The sequence below is a fragment of the Macrotis lagotis genome, chromosome 5, assembly GCF_037893015.1.
Source record: "Macrotis lagotis isolate mMagLag1 chromosome 5, bilby.v1.9.chrom.fasta, whole genome shotgun sequence".
NCBI classification, from domain to species: Eukaryota; Metazoa; Chordata; class Mammalia; order Peramelemorphia; family Peramelidae; genus Macrotis; species Macrotis lagotis.
In genome coordinates, this window is record NC_133662.1 from 253,349,378 (window position 1) to 253,374,111 (window position 24,734).

The 24,734-nt window shown below is 40.9% G+C and overlaps 1 long non-coding RNA gene across 1 annotated transcript in view; it reads left to right on the forward strand.

Moving 5' to 3' along the window:
* Positions 1-2,086: 2,086 nt before the first annotated feature.
* Positions 2,087-24,734, forward strand: part of LOC141490166 (uncharacterized) — a 44,115-nt gene continuing 21,467 nt past the window's right edge. The window contains exons 1-2 of the long non-coding RNA XR_012469080.1: positions 2,087-2,268; positions 6,064-6,129. This is a non-coding gene — a long non-coding RNA (uncharacterized LOC141490166). The remainder of the gene's footprint in view (positions 2,269-6,063; positions 6,130-24,734) is intronic.

Consider the following 24,734-nt stretch of genomic DNA (forward strand, 5'->3'; position numbering starts at 1 on the left):
CTTTTCTTTGTATCCAGTGTTTGGAATGAGGTAGAAGCTTAATAAATATGTGCTGGCTGCCTGGGCACTGAAGAATAAGAGAATGGCCTGGGGTCTTTTAGCTTGTCTTTCTGATTCTAGGGGGCTCTCTGCCACTTCCTCACTCATTGTGGGCAGGGATTCATCAAGCCCATTTTATAGAATACAGAACAGTAGAATTGAAAGCTCCATTAAAAATCATCCAGCCAGAGAGAGACAGTGTGGTACAGTGGCCTTAGAGTTAGGAAGAGAAAAGGTTGAGTGCAAGTCACTTAACCCCCTCCCCATCTTAGCCCCCAAAGCATTTCTCTAAGAATTGAAGTTGCAGAGAATTGCAGGCCTAGGTCATGAAAAAAATAATTAATGACATAAAATTTTAAAAATTAAATCATCTAGTCAGACCCTGTTAATTTTTAAAAAATTTTTTTCAATGAACAAAAGTCCTCTTTCTCTCCTTCTTCCTCCCCACTCCCATTGCAAAAGAAAGAAAAATAAAACCCCTGTTACAAACATGTATAGTCAAACAAAACAAATTCCTTCATTGGCTTTAGCCAAAAATGTGTTGCAATCTGAACCCTGAGGCCATTACCTCTCTGTAATTTTCCACATGAGTAAATTCAGAAAAGGAAGTGACCTACTCAAGGTCGCATGAGAGTTTTGGTATATGGTTGGGATGAGGGCTTTGCTTAGAATCCTGGGCCCAGGGGACCTCCTGAAATGGAGAACTCTAGAATCAGACCCTCTGTCTCATCCTGAGCACTTTCCCCTAGGCTGGTGGAGCCTGCTGCCTTTTCCCTTTCTGATCCAGGACAAGCTCTGAACAGAAGCCTGGGGGCTTCCACCCCACCCACCCTCCAGAGGATGTATTTTGAAGCCTCCCTTATTTTTCTAGGTGCTTTCTCTCTTGCATATTCCTCCTAATTCTGGAGTCAGAAAAACTTGAATTTGCTGTTTCAGACTCTTGTTAGTTGGATGACTTTGGGCAAGACACAACCAATTTTTTCAGCCTCAGTTTTCTAATCTGTAAAATGGGAATAATAATGGGCCCCATCTCACAGGTTTGTTGTAAGAATCAAGGGAGATAATATATGTAACACACTTTGCAAACCTTAAATTGCTAGTTATTATAACAATTTTTATTCTGCTCTATTCTCCATCTTTTGGCTCTGGTATCAACAACTCATTCAACAAACAAGTAAATGAGTCTGGAATGGAAAGGGAGCTCAGTGGCCTCTCATTTTAAATATTAGGGAAAATTAACTGATGATGACATTGAGGGGGTACCCCTGATGGGGCATCTCCTCATGGCTACCCCTAGAAGTCCAAAGAAAAAGGGAGGATCCTACTCATCAGAATGTGGGTAGAGAGAATGAACCCAGTGAACTGTCCCAGAGATGAGGAACCCATTGTCCTTGGAGATTAAGTGACTCATCTAAGGTCACCCAGATAGTGTGTCTCAGAGGCAGGATTTGAACTCCGCATCTCTGACTCTATGTAGACTTGGATGAGGGAAAGGCTTTAATTGCCTAGTGAAACACTGTACTCTAAGCACTAGATGATTAGCCCAGCCTGTACAATAAGAACAGAGCCAGGAGGGGCAGGAAAATCCTCAAAGAAGGTCACCCTCACACTCAGTCAGACTCTCTATTCTGGTATAAGATCTGCCTCATCTTCCTCCCTTTCTCTCAACCCTGGATCCTAGAGGATCCAGAAAAACCAAGAAGACTTGGGGAGATGGGGGTCAGACAAGGGAGTCTGGGCTAGCTGCCCACTTTTATCTCTGCTGAGTCTAGTGATGGACCCCTCCCTCAATATCAAAGCTGGCCTATGTGGCCCCCCACTCATCCTTTTAGGCTCAGCTTTGCCATAAATGAGTCCACAGGACCAGTGACCCAGTTTCCCACCTTAGCCTCCCTCAAGGGCAATCCTGAGATAAAAGAGAGGTGTGACTCACAGTAAATCAATTGTTCAATCAACAATCCTTTATTTATTGCTCACACTGTGTGAGAGACACTATGTTTATTAAGGGTGCAAAAAATGATATCTACCTTTAATTGGGGAGAGAGCACATACATTGAAAGTAAGATAGAGTAGATGGAAAGAAATCTGAAAGGGAGAGAGGCATTACAGCTGGGTAGCTGAAGAAAGTATTCTGGTCCTTGAGCTGAGATTTGCAAGAATCCAGGAATTCTAAGGAGAGAGCATTTTGAGTATGGGAGACAGTACAAAAGATTGGTGGTGGGAAATGAGGTATGTTTAAGAAATAGCATAGAGAATACAGAGGGGAAAGGAGTAATTTGAATGAAGACTGAAAAGATAGGAAAGGGACAGGTTATGACAACTTTCAATGTCAAAAGAATTTGTAGTTGATTCTAGAGGCAATTGGGAAGCATTTGAGGTTTTTGAGGGAGGGGCAAAGGGATGATAGATTGGACTTGTAATTTAGGAAAATCACTCTGATAACTGAATGGCATATAGATTAGAGAGGAGAAAGAATGAGGGAAGGGACACCATTTAGGAGACTAGTGTAATAGTCCAGACCAGAAGGATTAAATTCAAGGGGTAGGCTTGTAGGTAGAGAGGAAACAAAGTCAAGAGATGTGGGAGAGAAAAACTCAGCCAGATTTGGGGGTAAATGAGAGTGAGGAGTTACAGGTGGCATCATGACTGTGAACCTGGCTTCCTGGAAGGATGGGCATGCCATGAACAATAGGGAAGTTTTAGAAGAGGGCACTCCCACCTCCCAGACTGATGGAGGAGAGCATGTTCCTGACCTTGGGTAACCCAGTTTGGCCTTCCAGTCAGGTTGTACTGGAATGGAATGAACCCTTACTTTGGGGGCTTCTTCTCCAGAAGACAGTAATGCTTCAGTGATGCCCGAGTCCTAGCCTCCTCAGGAGGAGCCCAAGTGCCTTGCAGGAGGGCACCTCCCTTTGGTGGGTGGAGGTCCTGGCTGAGCCTCACATCCCCTTGCAGGAAGCAAGCATCTCCAGGTGGTTCCAATGGAATTGCCAATTATAGAGTCAATGCCAAACATAAAGGAAGTGGGCAGATCCCAGTTACCACAGTCATGCCTTTGGGTACCTGCCCAGGTACCACCCCAAGGCAGAGTTGGGCATGGTATCCTGAGCCTGGTCATCTTGTTTTCTGGAGAAGTGGAAGATTATCTGTTGGAGGGGATGAAATGAGGCTCCAACCCAGGATGTCAGACTCCAAGGTTGAATATCCAGGGTCCTATAGCTTTCTTCATTAGGACAGATTTATACAGAGGAGGCTTCCTTCTAATTTCTCCTCATGGAGTGCTACTCTCTGAGGTGCCTGAGCCCAAAGATAGAGGCTTGACAGTACCCCCCCCCAGAATATCCTTCCCCCTCCACCATCACCATCCAGAAGAAGTAAGAGGAGAAGGATCGTTGAGGTCCTGAATTTGACCAATGAGGAAACTGAGGCTCTCCTAAGGAAAGTGACTCTGCCAAGTTCTCACAGGGAGCTGAGTTGGGTTATGAACCTGTACTGGATGGTGTGCATATGGTGGCTCAGAGGGACTCTCACTTGAATCCTAACTCTCTCTCCTGTCCAAGAGTCCAGCTGTTCAAGGGAGATGCAGGCTGTTCCATCCTCCTGGCTCATCTCTGGTTTCCTCTTCCATCACCAGTCAGTCGTGGGTTCATAGACCAGAGTCTGACCCCCTGATGTTACAGATGAAGAAACTGAGACAAGGGAAAGTGAAATCACTTATTGGACTCCAGCTGCAGAGTTCATGTAATCCAATTTGATGTTAGAGGCAAACTCAGAATCCAACTCTTTCAGATTCCCAATCTGCACTTTCACTATTATTACCATACTCTGCCTCTCCAGACAGTCTGAGGAGTCAAGGTGCTAGAGATGGGGGAAGGTGTGGTATGGGGGTTCTCTCTCTTACAAACCACTGGGTTTTCCTGTTTGGTGGAAGAAGACAATGGGGAAGGTATGTCCTCCCCATCCATGGTTTTCAATCCCTTCTAGGAATGTGAATCAAGTAAAACTTAATTTAAGAAGATTAAGACCTAGTGTGCATAGAGATTGCAGCCCAGAAAACCATGACAATGGATGCCAGGTGTGCCCAGGTACACCAAAGGACACTGGGTACATCTAAAATCACGTTCATCTTTCTGGAGACTGTCCCCTGAAGGACTGCCTCACAGGTCAGTAGGTGACTTTGTGGAAAGAGGGTATAATAGACCTTGGAAGGAGAAGAGCCCAGGGCTCTTCTACCACCCGAAAATAAAGCTTCCCTGATGCCTCTGTCATGCCACATTGGGAGATAGTGTGGTACTATGTGTCTCAGCTTCCTCATCTATAAAAGGAGGAGGCCAGAGATGTTGGCCTCTGAGGTCCCTCCAGCTATAAGACCTAGGATCCTATGACTCCTGCTCAGTGTGCTTGAAATCTTAGGGATCCAGAACACACTCCCCTTCGGCAGCTCTTTTCACCTCTGGTATACTCCCCAAGGAGCCTGTCTGGTCTGCTTCTAGAGGGTCTGAAAACATCCCTTCTCTATCCCCCTGGTCCTTGCCTGGATGAGGGAATGGAAAGGAGTAGAATGTAAGGTCCTTGAGAGAGCCACTGGCTTGATGTCTCTATCTCCTCAGCATTCGGCACATGGACAGGCTCAGATAAAACGCCTGGTCAGAGGTTTCGGGATCATGATCTGGAAGGGGCCTCAGAGGCCATCAGCTCCAATCCCTTCATTTTACAGAGATTCCCAGAGGTCAGGGTCATGGTCGGCTGATCAGAGGCAGAACCAGGATTCGGACTCAATTCCCTTGGGTAGTGGTTCAGCACCCTGTCCCCTGGACAGCGCTTCTCTTTGAAGACAAGTCCCCGATGAATTGAATTGAATTTCAGCAAAATTCATCCTCTTGAATTTACTTCTCCTTGAAAGGAATTAATTGGATTGACCTGAATTTTGTTGGGTTCTGAGGGTAGTTCCTTCCTTCACCTTGGATAACTCCAAAGGCCTGTTCTCCCTTCCCTTATTGGATCAAGCTCCCTAGCACCCCGGCACACCCCACTGGCCCACACAGGGGCTGTTGGGGGGAACCACACAATAGCTGGTTGTATTGGGGTAAAAAGATGCCAGATTCCAGCTCTGGGTGGAAATGAAGCCAGGCCTGGAATGCCGAGGCTGGCCAGCAACTCTAGGGTGTGGAGGCCCTGGTTGGTTTCTTCTTGTGGAGGATACATGAGGTATTTGGGCTCCTGAGTACTTAGAAGGGTCTCAGGAGGGGACAGAAGCAAAGTTCTGGTGTCTGAGCCATCAGTGGCTTTGTGGAGAGGGAGGGTGGCAGGCCCTGGGAGGAGAATAACTCCTAACCTAGGGTGGTACAGAGCCTACCCAGTGCTGGCATGTGGAGGTGCTGAGCGGTCCTGGACAGTTGACAGGCTGCAGGCCATGGGTCTTATTTTCCATCTTGGCCCAAGAATGAATTGATCTGAGACAGCAGCCTCCACCCCATCACACACACACACATGCACAGACACAGACACACGGACACACACACACACACACACACACACACACACACACACACACACACAAAGTTGTTGACATACTTGTCAACCAAATCCAGAATCAGGTGGATTAGGATACCAGCCACAAGGGGAGGGGCAATCAGGGGAGAGAGAGAGAGACATATTTCGAACTCCTGAGGCCTTGGGGGGGGGTCTTTTAGGGGAAAGTGCCAGGCAGAGACATTAGACTTAGATATCTTGTGATTTAATGATGTTGGAAACACTCCCCTAGCCATTGGTCTATCATGATGCTTGAAATTCTATGAATACAGTCTCATCATCTTGAAGTTGTATTTTGTCCCCAGAAGGCTCCTGATACAAATGTTACCTGTTGAGAATAACACATGAAGTCATTTCCATGTTGCTATGGCAGCTACCTCAAGGGTCCTCGTCCTGTTGATGCTTTCTTAAATTTGCTTCCTCCCTGAAATCCAACCCAAATCACTAGCTAGGATCACAGAAGTCATCTAATCGAACTCTTTCATTTTACAGGTGAGGAAACTGAGGAAAAAGGGATATCTAGGAAGAAGCGATATCTTGCCCAAAGTCACAAAGGAAGTAAGTGCTAGGGTCAAGATTTGAAGCTAGGTCTTCTGTCTCACACTGAATTCTTGGCACTGGGCATGAAGTCTACCTTATTCAGGCCTCAAGAAATAAGGTACTTTGTAGCAGTTCTGCCCTAATAATTACTAGGGTCTTCTTCATGCCTTTTCCTTTTTTCCCTTTCCTTCCTTCCTTCTCTTCCTTCTTTCCTCAACCTCCCCCTCCCTTTTTCCCCTCGTCCTTTTCTCCTCCTCCTCCTCCTCCTCCTCCTCCTCTCCCCTTCTCCCTTTTCTCCTTTCTTCCTTTCCTATGTTGCAGTGGTGACCTTCTCCCTGCAATCCGATCTCTTTTTAATCTTATATTTATTTTTTCAACTACTTGCAAAGATAGTTTTCAACAATGTTTTTTCATAAAGTTTTAAGTTTCACATTTTTCTCCCTACCTCCCAGCTTTCCCCCTCTCCTTTGATAGTGCAGTTTAATTTAGATTATATATATATGTACATATATATAACTGTTAAACATATTTCCACATTAATCATATTTTGAAAGGAGATTAAGAATAAAAAGGGAAAAATCATGAGAGGGAAAAAAGTCCACAAAATATAAAATAACTTTTAAAAGTTGAAAATAATAAGCTTTGGTCTTCTCCATAGTTCCTTCTCTGGATATGGATGGCATTTTCCATCACAAGTCTTTTAGAATTGTCTTTGATTATTGAACTGCTAAGAACAAATCTATCATAATTGCTCATCATACAATGTTATTGCACACTTCATTCAACATCAATTCATACAAGTCTTTCCAGACTTTTCTCAAATCCCTCCCCTCATGATTTGTTATAGAACAATAGCATTCCATCATGTTAATATGCCACAATTTATTCAGCCATTCCTCAATTGATGGGCATTCCCTGGATTTTCAATTCTTTGCCACTTTGAAAAGAGTTGCTATAAATATTTTTGTACATGTGAGTTTTTACCTTTTCTTGAGACTCTTTGGGACAAAGACTTATTGGTGTTGTTTGTTTGTACTTCGTTCTTTTTTTTTTTTAGATTTTTTTTTCAAGGCAATGGAGTTAAGTGGCTTGCTCAAGGCCACACAGCTAGGTAATCATTAAGTGTCTGAGGCCAAATTTGAACTCAGGTACTCCTGACTCCAGGGCCAGTGCTCTATCTACTGTGCCACCTAGCCACCTAATGTCCTTCATTCTTGAAGAGGATCATGACATCAGGAAGTGATGCCATGACATGCACATGGATTGGATTTGAGTGGGGAGGGGGAGAAGGGGAGCTGTGCTAAGTCACCAGCCTCACTTTCTCCTCCAGAGTCATCTGGGTCAAAAGGCCAGATAGGAATCAGGACTGGAGATGGCCCTGGATGCAAGGCAATCAGAGTTAAGTGACTAGTCCAAGATAACACAGCTAGTGTCAAGTGTCTGAAGCCAGATTTGAACTCTGGTCCTCTTGATATCAGAGCTAGTGCTCTATCCACTGTGCATCCTAGTTGTCTTTCCTTTTAGTGGTATTGCTGGATCAAAGGGCATGCATAATTTTATTGCCCTTTGGGTGTAGTTCCAAATTGCTCTCCAGAAAGGATGGATCAGTATATAACTCCACCAACAATGCATTAGTGACCCAATTTTTCCACATCCCACCCAATAGTGATCATTTTCTTTTTTTTCTTTTTTCTTTTCAGGTTTTTGCAAGGCAAATGGGATTAAGTGGCTTGCCCAAGGCCACACAGCTAGATTATTTCTTTTTTTTTTTGTCATTTTGACCAATCTGATAGGTATGAGGTGGTAGTTCTGAGTTTTTTTAAATCTGCATTTGTATAATCAATACTGATTTAGAGTATTTTTTCATATGACTGTAGATAGCTTTAGTTTCTTCATATGAAAACTACCTGTTCATATCATTTGACTATTTATCAATTGGGGAATGACTTGCGTTCTTATAAATTTGATTCAGTTCTCTATATATTTTATAAAGGAGTCTTTTATTAGAAACATGAGTTATGAAAGTTGTTTTCCAACTACTGCATTCCTTTAATCTTGTTTGCATGGATTTTATTTGTGCAAGACATTTTTAATTTAATATAATCAAAATTATCCATTTTGAATTTTTAATGTTCTCTAACTCTTCTTTGGTCATAAACGGCTCCCGTTTCCATAGATCTGACAGATAAACTTCTTTCCTGGAAATAAACTGGTTTATGGTATTAATCTTTATGTCCAAATCCTGTGCCCATTTTGACCTTACTTGGTTTAGGGTGTGAGATGTTGGTCTATGCCTAGTTTCTGCCAAAATATTTTTCAGTTTTACTGGCAATTTTTGTTCAAGAGGGAGTTCTTACACCAGAAGCTGGAGTCTTTGAGTTTATCAAACAGTTTAGTCATTTATTACTGTTTCTTTTGTATCTAACTATTCCACCAGTCCCAGTACCAAACAGTTTTGATGACTGCCGCTTTATAACATAATTTTAAATTTGGTATGACTAGATCACTTTCCTTTGCATTTTTTTCATTAATTCCCTTGATATTCTTGACCTTTACTCCTCTATATGAATTTTGTTACTATTTTTTTCTAGAGCCATAAAAAATTTTTGGTAGTTTGATTAGTATGACACTAATTAGGTAATTTAATTAGGATAGATTATAATTATAATTATAATTTTTATTATATTAGTTCAATCTACCCATGGACATTTGTCCAATTATTTAGATCTGATTGTATTTGGATGAAAAGTGTTTTGTAATTGTTTTCACATAGTTTCTGAATTTGTTTAGGCAGGTAGACTCCCAAGTATTTTATATTGTCTACTGTTACTTTAGATGGATTTCTCTTTCTATCTCTTGCTTCTGTGTTTTGTTGTTAATATATAGAAATTCTGATGAGTTATGAGGGTTTATTCGATACCCTGCAACTATGTTAAAGTTGCTAATTGTTTCAAATTGGTTTTATTGATTTTCTAGGATTCACTAATCATATCATTTGAAAAGATTGAGAGTTGTTTCTTCATTACCTAATCTAATTCCTTCAATTTTTTCTTAAATCACTTATTGTTAAAAACTAATAGGATATTGAATAATAATGGTAATAATGGGCATCCTTGTTTCACCCCATATCTTTTTAGGAAAAATTCTTGTATATCCCTATCACATTTAATATTTGCTGATGATTTTGGATAGATACTGCTTATTACTTTAGGAAAAAACTCTGTTATTCCTATGCTCTCTGGTGTTTTTAACAGGATCGGGTGCTGTATTTTGTCAAAAAATTTTTCAGCATCTATCGAAATATAATCATATGATTTTTTAGTTTTGTTTATCGATATTGCCAATTATGCTGACAATTTTCCGAATATTGAACCAACTCTGCATTCCTCATCTATATCCTACCTGATCATAGTATATTATCCTAGTGTTAATTTGTTGTAATAGTTTTACAAACATTTTATTTAAAATTTACACATCAATATTCATTAGGGAAACTGGTCTATAAATTATTTTCTGTTTTGACTCTTCATGTTCGAAGTATCAGCATCATATTGGTGTCATAAAAGGAATTTGGCAGGATTCCTTCTTCATCTATTTTTTTTTCAAATAGTTTATACAAAACTGGAATTAATTGTTCTTTAAATCTTTGGAAGAATTTACTTGTGAATCCATCTAATCCTGTTGTGTAGACAGATCTGCCCTAATAATTACTAGGGGATGGTCTTCTTAGGGAGTTCATTGATGGCTTATTCAATTTATTTTTACTGAAATGGGTTACTTAAGTATTTAATTTCCTCTTCTGTTAATCTGGGCAACTTATATTATTGTAAATAGTCATCCATTTCACTTAGATTGTCAAATTTATTGGTATACATTTGGGAAAATCACTCCAAATTATTACTTTAATCTCTTCCACATTGGTGGTGAATTTACCCTTTTCATTTTTGGTACTGGTAATTTGGTCTTCCTTTTTTAATCAAATTAGACAAGGTTTATTTATTTTATTGTTTCTTTTTTCATAAAACCAACTCTTAGTTTTATTTACTAGTTTGAAAGTTTTCATACTTTTGATTTTTATTAATCTCTCCTTTGATTTTTCAAAATTTTTAATTTGGATTTAATTGGAGATTTTTAATTTGTAGTTTTTCTAGCTTTTTTATGTTTTCTTTTCTTTTTTCTTTTTTGACAAGGCAGTAGGGTTAAGTGACTTCCCCAAGGTCACACAGCTAGGTAATTATTAAGCATCTGAGGCTGGATTTGAACTCAGGTCATCCCACCTCCAGGGTTGGTGTTCTATCCACTGTGCCACCTAGCTGCCCCTTTTTTCCCTAGCCTTTTAGTGCATGCCCATTTCATTGATCTCCTCTCTCTCTATCTTATTCATATAAGCAACTAGAGATATGAAATTCTGATTTTTGCCAGATTGATTTTTTCAACACACAAGTATTGACAGGTTGTCCCATTGTTGTCATTATCTTGCATGAAATTGTTAAATTAGTTCTAGGATTTGTTATTTGATTCACTCATTCTTTAAAATTAGGTTATTTAATTTCCACTTCATTTTTAGTCTAGCTTTCCATGGCCCTTTATTATATGTGGTGTATATTGCATCATGATCTGAAAATGATGCATTTAATATTTCTGCCTTTCTGCTTTTGATTGTAAGATTTTTAATATATAGTCAGTTTTTGTGTAAATGCCATATACTTCTGAGCAAAATGTATATTCCTTTCCACCCCATTCAGTTTTCTCTATTCATCTCCTTAACTTCTTATTTATTTTATGGTTAGAATTGTCTAATTCTGAGAGAGAGAGGTTGAGGTCCCCCGCCAGTATAGTTTTGCTATCTATGTCCTATTGTAACTCATTTAACTTCTCCTCTAAGAATTTGGATGTTTGGTGCATATATGCTAAATATTGAGATTACTTCATTGTCTAAGGTACCTTTTAGGAAGGTGTAATTTCCTTCCTTACACCTTTTAATGAGATCTATTTTTGCTTTTGCTTTGTCTGAGATAGGATTTCTACCCTTGTCTATTTTTTCACTTCAGCTAAAGCATAATACATTCTGCTGCAGTCTCTTACCTTTACTCTGTGTGTATCTACTTCAAATGTGTTTCTTGTAAACAACATGTTGTAGGATTCTGGTTTTAATCCACTCTATTATCTGCTTAAGTTTTATAGGAGATTCGCAGTTATAATTACTAATACTTTATTACCTTCCATCCTATCTCCCTTCCCTTTGTCCTTTTCTTTTTCCTTTTACCCTATCCCTCCTCACCAGTGTTTTGCTTCTGAATACCACCTCTGTCAATCTATTCCCCTTCAATCAGTCTCCTCCCTTTTCTTTCCCTTTTCTCCTTTTACTTTTTCTTTCCTTCCTTTCCTCCCTTCTATCAGTCCCTTCTTTCCTTTTCTGCTTCCTTTTCCACTGTCTTTACCCCATCTAATGCTTGAAAGGTAATAATATAAATCTCTAAACCCAACTGAGTGTATGTATTATTCCCTCATCGAACCAAATCTGATGAAAGTAATATTGAAGTAATTCTCACCCTTGCCCTCCAAAATATCATATTCCAGACCCTTTGATCAAAGAATGTTGATGCTGCCAAGTCCAATGCAATCCTGACTGTGCTTCCTTAGTATTTGAATTGCATCTTTTTGATTGCTGCAGTATTTTCTCCTTGACCTGATAATTCTGGAATTTGGCTACAATATTCCTTGGCATTTTCATTTTGAGATTCCTTTTTTGGAGGTGATCAATGGATTTTTTCAATAACTATTTCTCCCTTCTGGTTCTAGGACATCAGTTTTCCTTGATGATTTATTGAAAGATATTGTTTATGTTCTTTTTCTGAACATGGCTTTCAGATAGTCCAATAATTCTTAAATGATCTCTCTCTCTTGGATCTATTTTCCAAGTCAGTTATTTTTCCAATAAGGTATTTTTTAATTTTATTCTATTTTTTCATCTTTCTTATTTTGCTTGACTATTTCTTGATATCTCAGAGTCATGATCCTCCCCTAGTCCCACCATTCTTCAAGAAATTTGTTTCTTCAGTTAGCTTTTGCATCTCCTTTTAATTTGGTCAATTCTATTTTTAAGGGGACAGTTATCTTTTTATTTGTTTTTGCATTTGCCAAATGGTATTTTTAAAAGATTTCTTTACTTCAATCAATTTTGTGCTTCCTTTTATAAAATATTGAATTTTCTGGCATTTCTTTTCCCAATTTTTCTACTTGATTTTTAAAATTCCTTTTGAGTCCTTCCAAGAAGACTTTTTGGGCTGGAGACTAATTCATATTCTCCTCTGAAGCTTCACATGCAGTGCCTCTTCTGCTATCCTGTTCAGAGAGGTTTGTCCATCCTTAACTTTCTGTGGTTCCAGTTTTTCTCTGAAATTTCTTACTCATTCTAAATTTTGTTACTAGGCCCTGTCTCAAGCTTCTTCTGTTGGGGGGAAAGAATAACTCTCAGATCTTCCTAGTTGAGAATGCCAGAAGTTTGTTCACTAGACTTGGTCATCCTGCCGAGTCACACAGGCTGAATGGGAGGTGGGCAGAGTTTGGGTACCTTGGTTGAAACTCTCCCAGCTGGCCTGCTGTGCCATTGGTCTGCGAGCTTGGACTCCAGGTATCTTTGCTGCAGATCTCCTGTAGTCAAGAACCTCCAGCTGGTCCCTGCCACTTGTCACGAGTTTGGTTTCAGTGCCCTGCCCTGGGCATACTCCCTCTCTGCCCAAGAAATATTTTCCTGGAAACGATTCCACTCTGTTCTTTTGTGGGTTCTATTGCTCCAGAATCCATTTACAAGTTTGATTAATATTATTTCTGAGGAAATTCCTGGCCTCTCTCTGCCATCTTGGTTCCACCACACCCCACTGCCAGCACCAATCCCTTTATCCATACTCTTGATCCTATGCCTGAGAACAGAAGACTGTTCTCACTCTGATCTACTTCTTCCACTGTAATCTGCATTCTCTCCTTATTCACTGTTTCCTTTTCCATTGTCTTTAAACAGTCCCAAAGCTCCTTCACCCTTAAAAACCTTGACTTGACTCTACTTTCCCCTTAATCTTCCCCCATCATCTAATTAATACCTCTGCTTCCTTTCATAGCCAGTCTTAGGAACTAATAGATTTTCAGTTGCCCCTACTTTCTTTTCTCTCAATCTTTCCTCAATTCCCTTCAATCTGGCATCCAAGCTCATCACTCCCCTCATACTCCCTTTCCCTAAAGTGTCTTGAAGATGGTCTCTTACTAGCTCTCAATATCATCTCAATCATAATCCTTCCAGATTTCTCTGGAACACTGAAGTTCACCATTCCTTCCTGGATACTTTCATGCCACTACTGTGCTCTCCTCCTAGCTATCCTTGCTTATAACTGGGTAGGTATTCTGTCCTGGGTCCTCTTCTCTTTTCTAATGTCTCTCTCAGTGAGCTTATTGGCTTCTATGGGTTCAAAGATCAGTGACTCCCAGTTTATTCATATCCAATCTCTCTTGAGATCTACTCGTGGAACCCATTTTCCAAATGGATAGTCCATAAGCATCTCAAATTCAACAAATCCAGAATATAAACTCATTATCTTTGTCCTTTGCCTAATTCTTCTCTTTTCTGAACTTTCCCATTATTTGTGAGAGCACTACTATCATACAATCACCCAAGTTCACAACACTGATGTCCTCTTCTATTCACATTTCCAATCAGTTGCCAAGTCTTGTGTCCATCCCCCCAATATCACTCAGTTGCATTAGTTCTTATAACCTCTTGTCGGGACTATTGCTAGGTCTCCTTCCCTCACGTTTATCCCCACTGCAGTCAATTCTCCTCACATCTGCTAAAGTGCTTCTACTAAAGCACAGATCTTATGATACTACTCCTCTAGCCCAATAAATTCCAGTGGCTTTCTCTTACTTCTAAGATCAAATATGAATTCCTCTTTTGGCATGTAAAACTTTTCTTGACCTAACTCCTTCTACCTTTCCAGTCTTTGAATACATTCCTTGTCCTATGATCCAGTCATTCTGGAATAAATGCTGTAAGTCAGTCACAGAACTTAATCTCTCATCTCCAGCTCCTTTGGCTGGCTGGCCCCCATGCCTGAAATGCTCTCCCCTGTGCCTTTTAAAATCTCTGGCTTCCTTCAGGACTCAGCACAAATGCTACCTTCTGTGAGAAGTCTTTTCTAATTCCTCTAGGCTGCTGATATCCTCAGCTAGGGTCTGTCTTTATATGTCTTATATATACACATAAATGTGAAAGCTCCTTAGCATGAAGACTGATTCACTTCTGTTTTGTGTCTTAGCATAGGGTCTGGCATATAAGCAGGCCTGAATAAATGCTGATTGATTGATTAGTTGATTGATTGTTCTCTCTGCAAGGGGCTCAGTACAGAGCCTGTTGTAAGAGTTTGCTTAATTGATGCCAGCTTGGGCATCTATCGAGTATGACTGGCCCTGGTTCAAATGGGAGTGTTGCTAAAACTTGTTCTTTGTCATCTCCACCCCACAGCTATCCTTTTACCTCCTTAGCCTAATGATAACACCTTATAATTTGTGACAACACGCCACAATGGATAGAGAAGAGAACTGAAAGCCAGGATGGCCTGGGTTCAGGTCTCACTTCTGAATCATACTGGCATTGTGACCTTGGGCAAATCACCTAATCTCTAGACAGTTTTCCTAAGACTATGATTTCAGAGAAGATGCCAATTTGCACTGGTTAAGTGCAAATTTAGGAGTTCCCTATACTAATGAAATCATAAGACCTGATTCTAAAGTTGGTTGTAGAGGTGGGATCTGAACCCAGGCCCCAAATTCAGTCTTCTTTGTTCAATATATCACAAATGTGTTAAGTTAATGCCCTTCACTTTTAATCATTGAGTAGATCAGCTAAGCCTGTGTGAAGGAAAGGAAAATCTTTTTCTTGCTTTCCACCTTGCTTCAGGGACCTGTCCATGGTTACTAATCCCTGGTCTTCTATTTTATCCCACCCTCCCTTACTCCTATCCTACAATCATCCATTCCATCTCAACTGATGTCACTCCCCCATTAGAAATACTGGTTGAGATTTCAGGCTGGGACAAGTTCTTTGAACAGATGAGAGCAGAGAAGTGGACTGAAATTACTGCATTTGATTGATTTAGAAGTCGGAAACCCAATTATAATCCAGGGTTGTAGCTCCCTCTCTCAAGGACTCTGGGCTCAAACCAAAAGAGTCCCAACTTCCTGGCCCTTCCCCATAAGGCTCAGTCAATTTCTTTGTCTTATGATCCTATCCTAGAAATGTTCATCAAGTCATCTGAATAAGGGATGTGTCCATTTTGTATCTAGAGTTCCTCCAAACTGGGTCTCTATTCCAAGCAAGGGATTTGATATAGAGTAAATGCATTGGGTATAAGACAGTCATTATCCCTCCCATCACAGAAAAATGCACAAAAACAAAACATTCTTAGGACCCAAATAACAAACACAGAAATATTAAATGGTCCATAAAACCTATTCGGGTTCTCCCAGAAGATAAAGATAATTAAGGGACTGTTGAACAAATGCTTCCCATCTGTCTTGGATAGATGATATCCTAGCAACCCCAAGAAACTCTGAGCAATTCTCAAGCACAGCAGTCAAGGTGGGTAAAGTCCAGATCTTTCCTTTCTTCTCTCCCCCTCTCCCTCCACTATATGGATTTAGTCATCCAGGATCAGGACAGTGTTCTTGGGTTTACAGGTTGAGACACCTGGCTTTCAAACTTAGGAAATGAGTTCTCTCAGTCCTCATAGGCAGGATCATCACCTATCAGAAAGGGTAAGAGTGATTCTGGTTTGGGCTTGGACTAGCTGGCTTCTATGGTCACTTCTAATTCTGAGATTTGTTGATTCTATAACTCTGGGCCTGATTGCCTTTGTTCATGTGTTTGTCTTTGAATAGAATCTCCTAGAGTTTAGAGAATTGGAGCTATTTCTCATTTTAAGGAGTCAAGGATAGAGGGTCATTTTAGAGCTTTTAGCATGAATTCTGATTGGGACACTGGTCTAAATAATAATAGGTGATAATAACAGCTAGAAATTATATAGCACCTTACAAATATTATGTCATTCTATCCTTACAACAACCCTCGTGCTATTATATTTATTTTACATATGAAGAAACCAAGGCTGGGAAAGGTAAATCAAAGTCATTCAGCTAGGAAGTGTCTGAGCGACAATCTGAAGTCAGCTCTTCCGGTCCTGTCAATCATGCTGTCATTTATGCAGTGAGATGAATGGGGAAGTTCTTAGCTATTATTTTCTAGTCAGCTGCTAGAGGCCAGTCACTAATTTGGGGGGACAAAGTGTTTGACATTGGTCTCATTTGAGTTCAGTAGTGCTCCATTTTCCAGACATCTTTCCTTTTCCTCTCTCTTCCCTCTGTCATGAAAATGTGTCTCTATCAGGAAAGGGATTGACTTTGGGGAAGTTTGTGGGTAAACTCTGTCTCTGGTTGAATTACTTTGAGTTTTGTGGTCATGGAAATACAGCCTCTCACCACTTGGTATTTCCTCATTTCCCCCTTAGTTGGAGGAGGGAGACGGTGGTTGGACAGCCAATGACTAGTAATATGGCCAGAACTACCCAAAGCTGGCATGCAAATCATCAGACTTTCTGATTGGCTGAGAGTAAGCCTAGGGTTATAGAATAGATGAACCGTTGAGTGCTCTATGTAACCCCCCAAAGAATGAATCCCCCCATTTGTAGGGGTAATGAAAGGTTTAAATACAGAGAAAAATAAACAAATGAATAAAAAGAAGTTCAAAAAGGAACACAAAGAAATAAAACATTTTATTACTATCTTGTAAAATTTAATATATGCTTTTAAAAAAACTATATGGAGGCAAAGGCAAGATGGCAGATCAGAGATAGTCACCCAGCTGAACTCTCCCAACATTCCCCTTTAAACAACTTTCAGATAAACTCAGATCAAATTTTGGAGCAACAGAGCCAACAAAAAGAAAAAAACAAAAATGGTCCCAGTTTCATTAAGAATTCTCCTTTTTTGCTCTTTGTAGATTGAAATGTCTTAATTATTAAGTTCAAAAGAAAAAGGACTTTTTTAAAAAAAGCACTGCTCTCTTTGGGGACAAAGAGGGAGCTAGGGGCAGGTTTCCTTAGAGAAGACTGTAAGCCAAGTCAGACCATGGGATGCTAGCCCTAAAGTTTCAGGAGTCTGAGAGACATCCAGGCTGTAACAAAGCATGCTTATTCTGTGTCCGCTGGTCTTCCCCATTCCCCAGTGGGTCACTAGTTCTTAATTTCGGGATTCCTTTTTCCCATGTGCATAAAAACTGAAAAGGCTCTTCCTGTAACTTGGGGAAAGCAGTGAAACCCACTTGTTTGACTGACCTTGGGAAAATCACTTAACTTCCTAATGAGTGAAATCCTACATGTGGAGCTGGAAGGGACCTCAGAAATTATTGAGCTCAATCCCTTTCTTATAAATGAGGGAAGTCTGGAGGGAAGTGATGAGTCCTCGTCACACAGATAGGATCATAGGATCAGGATGTAAACCTAGAAGGGAATTCATAAACCATTGAGTTTAATTCCATCAATTGATGATTTCTGTCTTTTGTTCTCAAAGAAGACCATGACATCAGGGAGATGAAAATATGACGTGCAAGTGAATTGGGTTTATGTGAGGTAGGACTGTGCTAAGTCACCACTCTTATTTTCTCCTCCAGAACCATCTGGGTCTAGTGGCCAGATATGAATCAGGACAACTGAAGTTGGCACTGGATGCTAGGCAATCAGGGTTAGGTGACTTGCCCAAGGTCAAACAGTTAGTAAGAGTCAAGTGTCTGAGGCTGGATTTGAACTCCTATCTCCTGACTCCAAGCTTTATCTACTGTGCTACCTAGCTGCCCCAATTCCATCAATTACAGAAAAAGAAAATAAGGCCAGAGAGGCTAAGTAATTTGCCCCAGCAGCAAATTTGAAGTCCTCTGATTCTAGAAATGATGTTACTCTGATTATGGATTCAAATATGGGTTCAAAAATGATCTGAGATACTAACTATGTGAGCCTAAGCAAGTCATTATTTGCCTCAGTTTCCTCTTCTAGAAAATGAACTGGAAAAGCAAATGGCAAACCACTCCAGAATCCCTGCCAATAAAACTTCAAATGGGATCACAAAGAGTTGGACATTGCTGAAATGACTCAACAACTATGAATTTTCTTGGGCTTTGGTTGTTTCACTTACAAAATGAAGGAGTTGAATCAAATGACCTCCAAAGTATTTTCTGGTTCCTTAATGACATGTATAAAGAGGTTGGTGTTGGCAAGGAGAATAAAGGGGCAAAGGAAAGAGAAAAGAGAGAGGGCAAAGGAAGTGGGGGAAGGAAAGGGAGAAAGAGGGGAGAAAAAGAAGAAAGAGGGAGAGTAGGAGGATAGTTAAGACCTAGGGGGAAGAGGAGAAGGGGTGTGTGTGTGTGGGGGGGATGAAATGGAAGAATCCATCCTCTTGTTTCTATGAGGATGACATTATCTGCAAAAGGCCTTTGCTCTAATTATTTCATCTGGGGCTCAATAGCCCCATGAAATAGACAGTCTGTAACTGTAGACAGTGGCACTGAGTTACCACTACCACGGCCAACATTGGGGATGCCATCCCAACTCTCCAGTCTCATCTCTCTCCATTACAAGCATTCTGTTCCAGCCAGACTGGTCTCCCCACCCACTGACCTGGCACACACTACCCTCATCCCACTTCTGAGCTTTTTTTGCACTCACTTCCTCTGTGGGAAGGCTTCCTACAGTTTCATCCCCCACCCCTCTTCCCAACTCTGTTTCTCATTGTCTGTCATCCAAATCCTGCCCATCCTTTAGGATCCAACCCAAGTCCGATGTCAGCATCTTTGTAAATGGAGTGGAACATCAAATCGATCAATTAATTGATCAAAAAGCATTCCATTAGCATCGAGTCTGTTCCAGACTTGATATTGCGGACACAGAGACAAAGACTAAAACAATCCCTGCTCTCACGGAGTTTACATTTTAATAGGGTGGTTGCTGGCTCACTCTGCTAGGGAATATGGAATCACATACATCCAGAGCTGAAAGGGACCATTGGAATTGTTGAGTTCTAAGGAAGGGTAAAGGATCAGTACTTGAGAGAGGGACTCAGCATCAGGAGGAAAGAATTGGAATTGAGACTAGTGATGAAGGCTCAAGGCTGGGAATAGAGGGGAAGGGGGAGTCACTCAATTCTTGGAATGAGGGCTCAATGCCAGAGAAGAAGACAATATCATTAAAGGAGAGACATGCTGGGGATAGGGTAGGGCTGATAGAGAAAGGTTCAGTCCTGGCAACAGGGACTCTAATGAAAATGAGGCTACGAGGAAATCCCATAGACTTGAGCTTTTGAGCTGAAACTGAGTTTTGTCACCTCTGAGGACCTTGGGAAAAAGCAACTGGACGTTTGTGCAGCTGCTTTGGCATCCTGACTGAAGTTATTATTATTTCCCTCCTTGTCCCACCCCACAGAGCTAGATTTGCATCTGTGTCAAAAGAATTGATCACAGAACTTCAGAATAATTTAGGGACCCACCAAGGAACTCCAAAGTGGCCCTCACCAGTTGCCCATCTCAAGACTTTGGCAAGGCTCCAATCTATACCTATAAATTATTTTAAAAATTCTTGCTCGTTCCAGAAATACCCACTTTCTCCTTGAGATTGTTAGGATTTGATCAGAGGAGAGCCAGCAGCTTCCACAGTTTATATCTATGCAAAATCTTCCTACCACTCCATTGATTTTCCATCCCCATGTTAGCATCACCACTCTCTTTCCCAGTTCCAAATATCATTATTCTCAAACTGCAACATTGAATTTACTGTGGATTGCTGCTGCTTCTATTTAATATTCCTATTCTCACGTATACTTCATAAGTGGGTCACTTTGCCCACATATACAAAAGCCCTTTTCCATTCTAATTTGTAATCTCTCTCTATTGTTTCCATCCTTTCTGCCTTCAGGCATGTTGAAGGCATCCTTTATAAAACTCTTTACTAGACCCTATCATCCCCTCAGCTCCCAGAGAACATCCAATTGCGTCAATGATGTGCACCACCACAAAGCAATTATGCATGTAATGAAGACTTTTGATGATGGTACTGAAGATGGTTTGGGGTTAGGAGAAGGAAGAAAGAAGAGAAAACTAAGGGGGGAGCTTATGGGGTTGATGAGGGTGATGAAATCTATAGCAACAATGATGATAGTAAAGGTGGGTGGTGAGTCTGATGGTGTCTATAACAATGAGGATATTGGTGATAGTAGTGGTGATGAAGGTGATAGTGTTTATAGCGATGGTGATTTTAGTGATAGTGGTGGTGATGAAGATGACTATGTTTATAACAATGGTGATGATGGTGATAGTAGAGAGGGCAAGATATCTATAGGACTGTGATGATGGTAATGGTAGAGGTGTTGAAGGTGATGATATTTATTGCAATGGTAATGGTCGTTGTGATGATGGTGATGGTGTCCATAGCAATGATGATGATGATGGTGATGTGATGGTGATGGTGATGGTGTTGAGTATGATGGTTAGTGATGTCTTCCCAGAGACTAGGAGTTATGAGGTGGAATGTATTTTTTATGAATATGGAGACAATTATTCTTCATGACTCATGGGAATAAAGTGTTGGCCTTGTATTCTTGAAAGTCATATCTAAAGAAGTTAAACCCTAGCAGATCCTATTATGCTGGAAAATCTTTGAGTAATATGTCTAATATGTCTGTTATGTGAGGACCAAAGTAGCTAAAATCAGAAGAGTTCATCATCATACTGTCTGCAAGAGGATGACTGTTTTGGCTCAGTATCTCTATGAGTGGTGGAAAGGTGATGATCTGAAAAGAGAATACATAATTGCTAAAAATCACAAATTTATAAAGTACTGAGGAAAGTAGAATCAGTGCTTATAGAACAAGAGGATATCCTTGTATCCCAGATTAAAGGGAAGACCCCTAAGTGGAAGTCAATGTAGAGAATATGTGGGGAATGAGGATTTTGTTTGATTGATATCCAAAATGTTTGTTACCAAGGATCTTGTGTCAAGTGGTCTTTGAAAGTCATCCTGGCTTCCACTGGGGTACTGAAGGGTGGAGATAGGCTCAGTTGTAGGAAGGAGGTAACCAAGTGAATGATGTCAAACGTCATCACTAATCTGTTCCAAGACAGCCTTCCCAGGACCCAGGCATCTGTGGGAAAAAAAATCTACTTATAAATCCTTCCCTCTCCCTCTATTGTTGGGGTTAATGTGCAAAAAATTCCATTGACCCACCATGACCAATGTTCTCTGTCTTTTCCATTACCCAATGGGCCTCCTGCCACCCTCAGACCTCCTCTCCTTCATCCCTCCGCTGGCCGGCTAAACAGGAGTCACTGATGGGTGGGACAGGAGGTCAGGACTCTAGCCTTAGGGAGATGCTGCTTCCCTGTGGTTTGGACCTTGCCAGGTGTCAGGTTCAATTTCCTGGACTTCTGAGCTTGGGGAACAAAACAGTCCATCCCTCCACACCCAGTTAGGTTTCATAGGGTGTGCTCCCTTGACAAGAATCCAGGTCCAAAAGTTTGCCTTGGGAGCCCCCCAAAAAGACATATCATGGAACTCATTCACCTAGCCTATCCCTCTGTTTCCAATAAAGCCATATACCAAGGAAAATAGATCTTCCCTGCCATGCAACAAAAGGAAGCCTGGAGCCTGGAAAGACCACTGGGCTGGAGGTCTCAAGTCAAGTGTTTGCTATGCCCAGACACCCAGAGCAAAACTGGGCAAGTCACCTATCTCTAGACTACAGAGTGATAAAAAGTCATCCTATTTAGAGCAGGAAAGACAAGTTTGCTTGCCTGTCAAATGAAGGAGTTGAACCAGATCATCTCAGAGGTCCCCCCCAAATCTAGCTAACTATGACCAAGAAATACTTTGCTGAGGCTGATCTAACTCTTTCATGCTCCACTTTGATCTCATTTCTTTTTCTTTGGAGAGGGACAGCCGCTGAAAGAAACCTCCTCCATAGACACCAAGAATTCTTGAGGTTCCCCACTCCCCCACCCCATATCCCTTTTGCCAGGATAAGCAGTCCTGGGCTCTGTATCCTTTGGCCAGGTTTCCCCTTCTCCATTCCTTCCATCATCTTCATGTCTCCCTTCTTTCCAGATCCCTTCTGTGGGGGGAGTCCTGGAATGGACATGCAATACTTCAGGGAGATATTGTCCCTGGGCTGAATATGATGGAAAGAGTCCTCCACTGTTCCCACATGAAAAGTTTTGACTCTTCAGCTCAGACCAATCAATCTCTACAACACCAGTATCGGTCAATTAATGACCATTATGTCCCCTAGATTGATTTTAGTATTATTTACTCATGCTTGGTCAGGGTCTTGGCTCTTAGCAAGCAACAGACTGACGAAGTTTGTCTTTAGAACAGCCTCCTCCTGTACTCTCAATTCTTCCTAACCCCTCTAGGATGGACTGAAAGATTTGCACATTATCTCGACTTTCATTTGGGCGCTAGCTTACCTTTACCACCCCGCCACAAAACTGATCTGGGAAAAGTCTGTGACATAAGCCCCTTTTACCTCAGTGTGTGTAAGAGTGAGTCTCTGAACTTAGCTAGCCTTGGGGGAAAAAGAAAGGTATAAAGGGAGACACTCAGAGACAGAATGACTGAGATAGACCCACATGTAGACAATGAAGGAGAGAACCTGCTGTCTGTCTATCTCTTTCTGTGTCTCTGTGTTACTTTCTCTCAGTTTATCGGCGTCTCTTTCCCTTGCTTCTTCATACATTAGTGATTCAGAAGCTATTTTTTTAAAAAGACAAACAACCTAGGAGAAATCATGGTATAGTAGTAAAAGTAACTGGCCAGAAAAGGACCTAGGCTTGAACCCTGGTTGTCACCTACTAAAGGTGTGACTTTTCACGAGTCACTTTGCTTGTCTCTAAATTGAAGTAACATCTGAGGGGCTTTCTCGTTCTGTCTTCTCCCCATGGGTTACTCACATTCCAGCCTCCCCACCCCAAATATTCACATATATTCTTTTTTTTTTAGGTTTTTTGCAAGGCAAAAGGGGTCAAGTGTCTTGCCCAAGGCCACACAGCTAGGTCATTATTAAGCCACCCCAACACATATCTTTTTAACTGAACACATAGTTTGTGCCAGTTGCCCAGGAGCAGTCCTTACCACAAACATAAATATTTATAGCTATAGCTTTGTACATAGCTAATAAATATCAGCGTTAGGATTGAAACTCAGACTTCCTAACTAAATCCAATGCTCTCTCCCCTCTCTAACACAGTCTTTCCTTTGCAAATCCTAAAGAATATATCGTTATAGGGGGAAACTAGGTGGCACAGTAGATAGAGCACTGGTCCTGAATTCAGGAGGACCTGAGTTCAAATCTAGCCTCGGACACTTAATAATGACCTAGCTGTGTGACCTTGGGAAGGTCACTTAACTCCATTGCCTTGCCAAAAAAGAATGTATTATTGTTAGTAGTAGCCATATTATTTCTGTCACTTTCTACATGAATGACCTTGAGTCAATCACTTCTATGGGTCTCAGTTTCCTCATCTATAAAACAAGGGCATTAGGCAAAATGGCCTGTAAAGTCCCTTCCAGTTTTCAAATAAGATAAGAGAAAAATAATAAAATAAAAGAGTCCAATTGTCATTACTAAGAAGTAGTGGAAAGAGTTTTAGTCTCCAAATCAGCAGGCTCCAGGTTCGAGGTCTACCTCTGCTATATACTGGCTATTTGATACTGGACAGGTCAATTATCTTCTCAGTGTACCAGGCAACTTTCCAAGACTAAGACTTGTAGAAGCTATGCCAACCTATAGGTTAAGGGTGTTTCCTCATAATTTCCATATGATAACAAAATCAGAAGTCTAGATCTTCATATGTCTGTATATGTATATTTAAACAATTATTACCTGCCCCACAGGCTTGTTATAAGGAAAATATAGTATTATGTAAGTGGGAACTGTGAATGTTGACATTTCCAAACTCTCTTTGGCCTGATTCTCTTTTCTCTCCACCTTCTCTCCTTTGGTGATCTCATTCCCTCCCATTGCTTCAGTCATGTCAATGACTCCTCAGCTTGCATCTCCAGCCCTGATTTATCTTCCAAGCTCCAAACTCAACTATCCAGCTGCTTGTTGGATATCTCTACCTGGATATCTTGCCAATACTTCAACTGTAATATGTCAAAATCTGAATTCATCCTCCTCCTCCCAAATGCTCATCCTTTCTCCTGAATTCCCTATTTCTTTAGTGCTACCATCACTTTCCCCATCATTTCAGCTCAACGTGGTAGATTCTTGAATAACAACCCCACTCCCCCTTCTTAGCCAAACTGCTTTAGAAAGGGGAGCTACCAAAACCTGACCCTGGAGAAGAGATAGGAGAATGCATCTACCTCCCTACTTTGAAGAGGTGGTGACCTATGGGCATAATTCATTGCATATACTATTATGCTTGATTAGTGTGTTTAATTTTGTTGACGTGCTATTAAGTTTTTCTTCTTTTTTCTTCTTTGCTTTATGGTAGGTTCTCTAAATAGAGAGGAGAATGGTAGGATATATTGGAA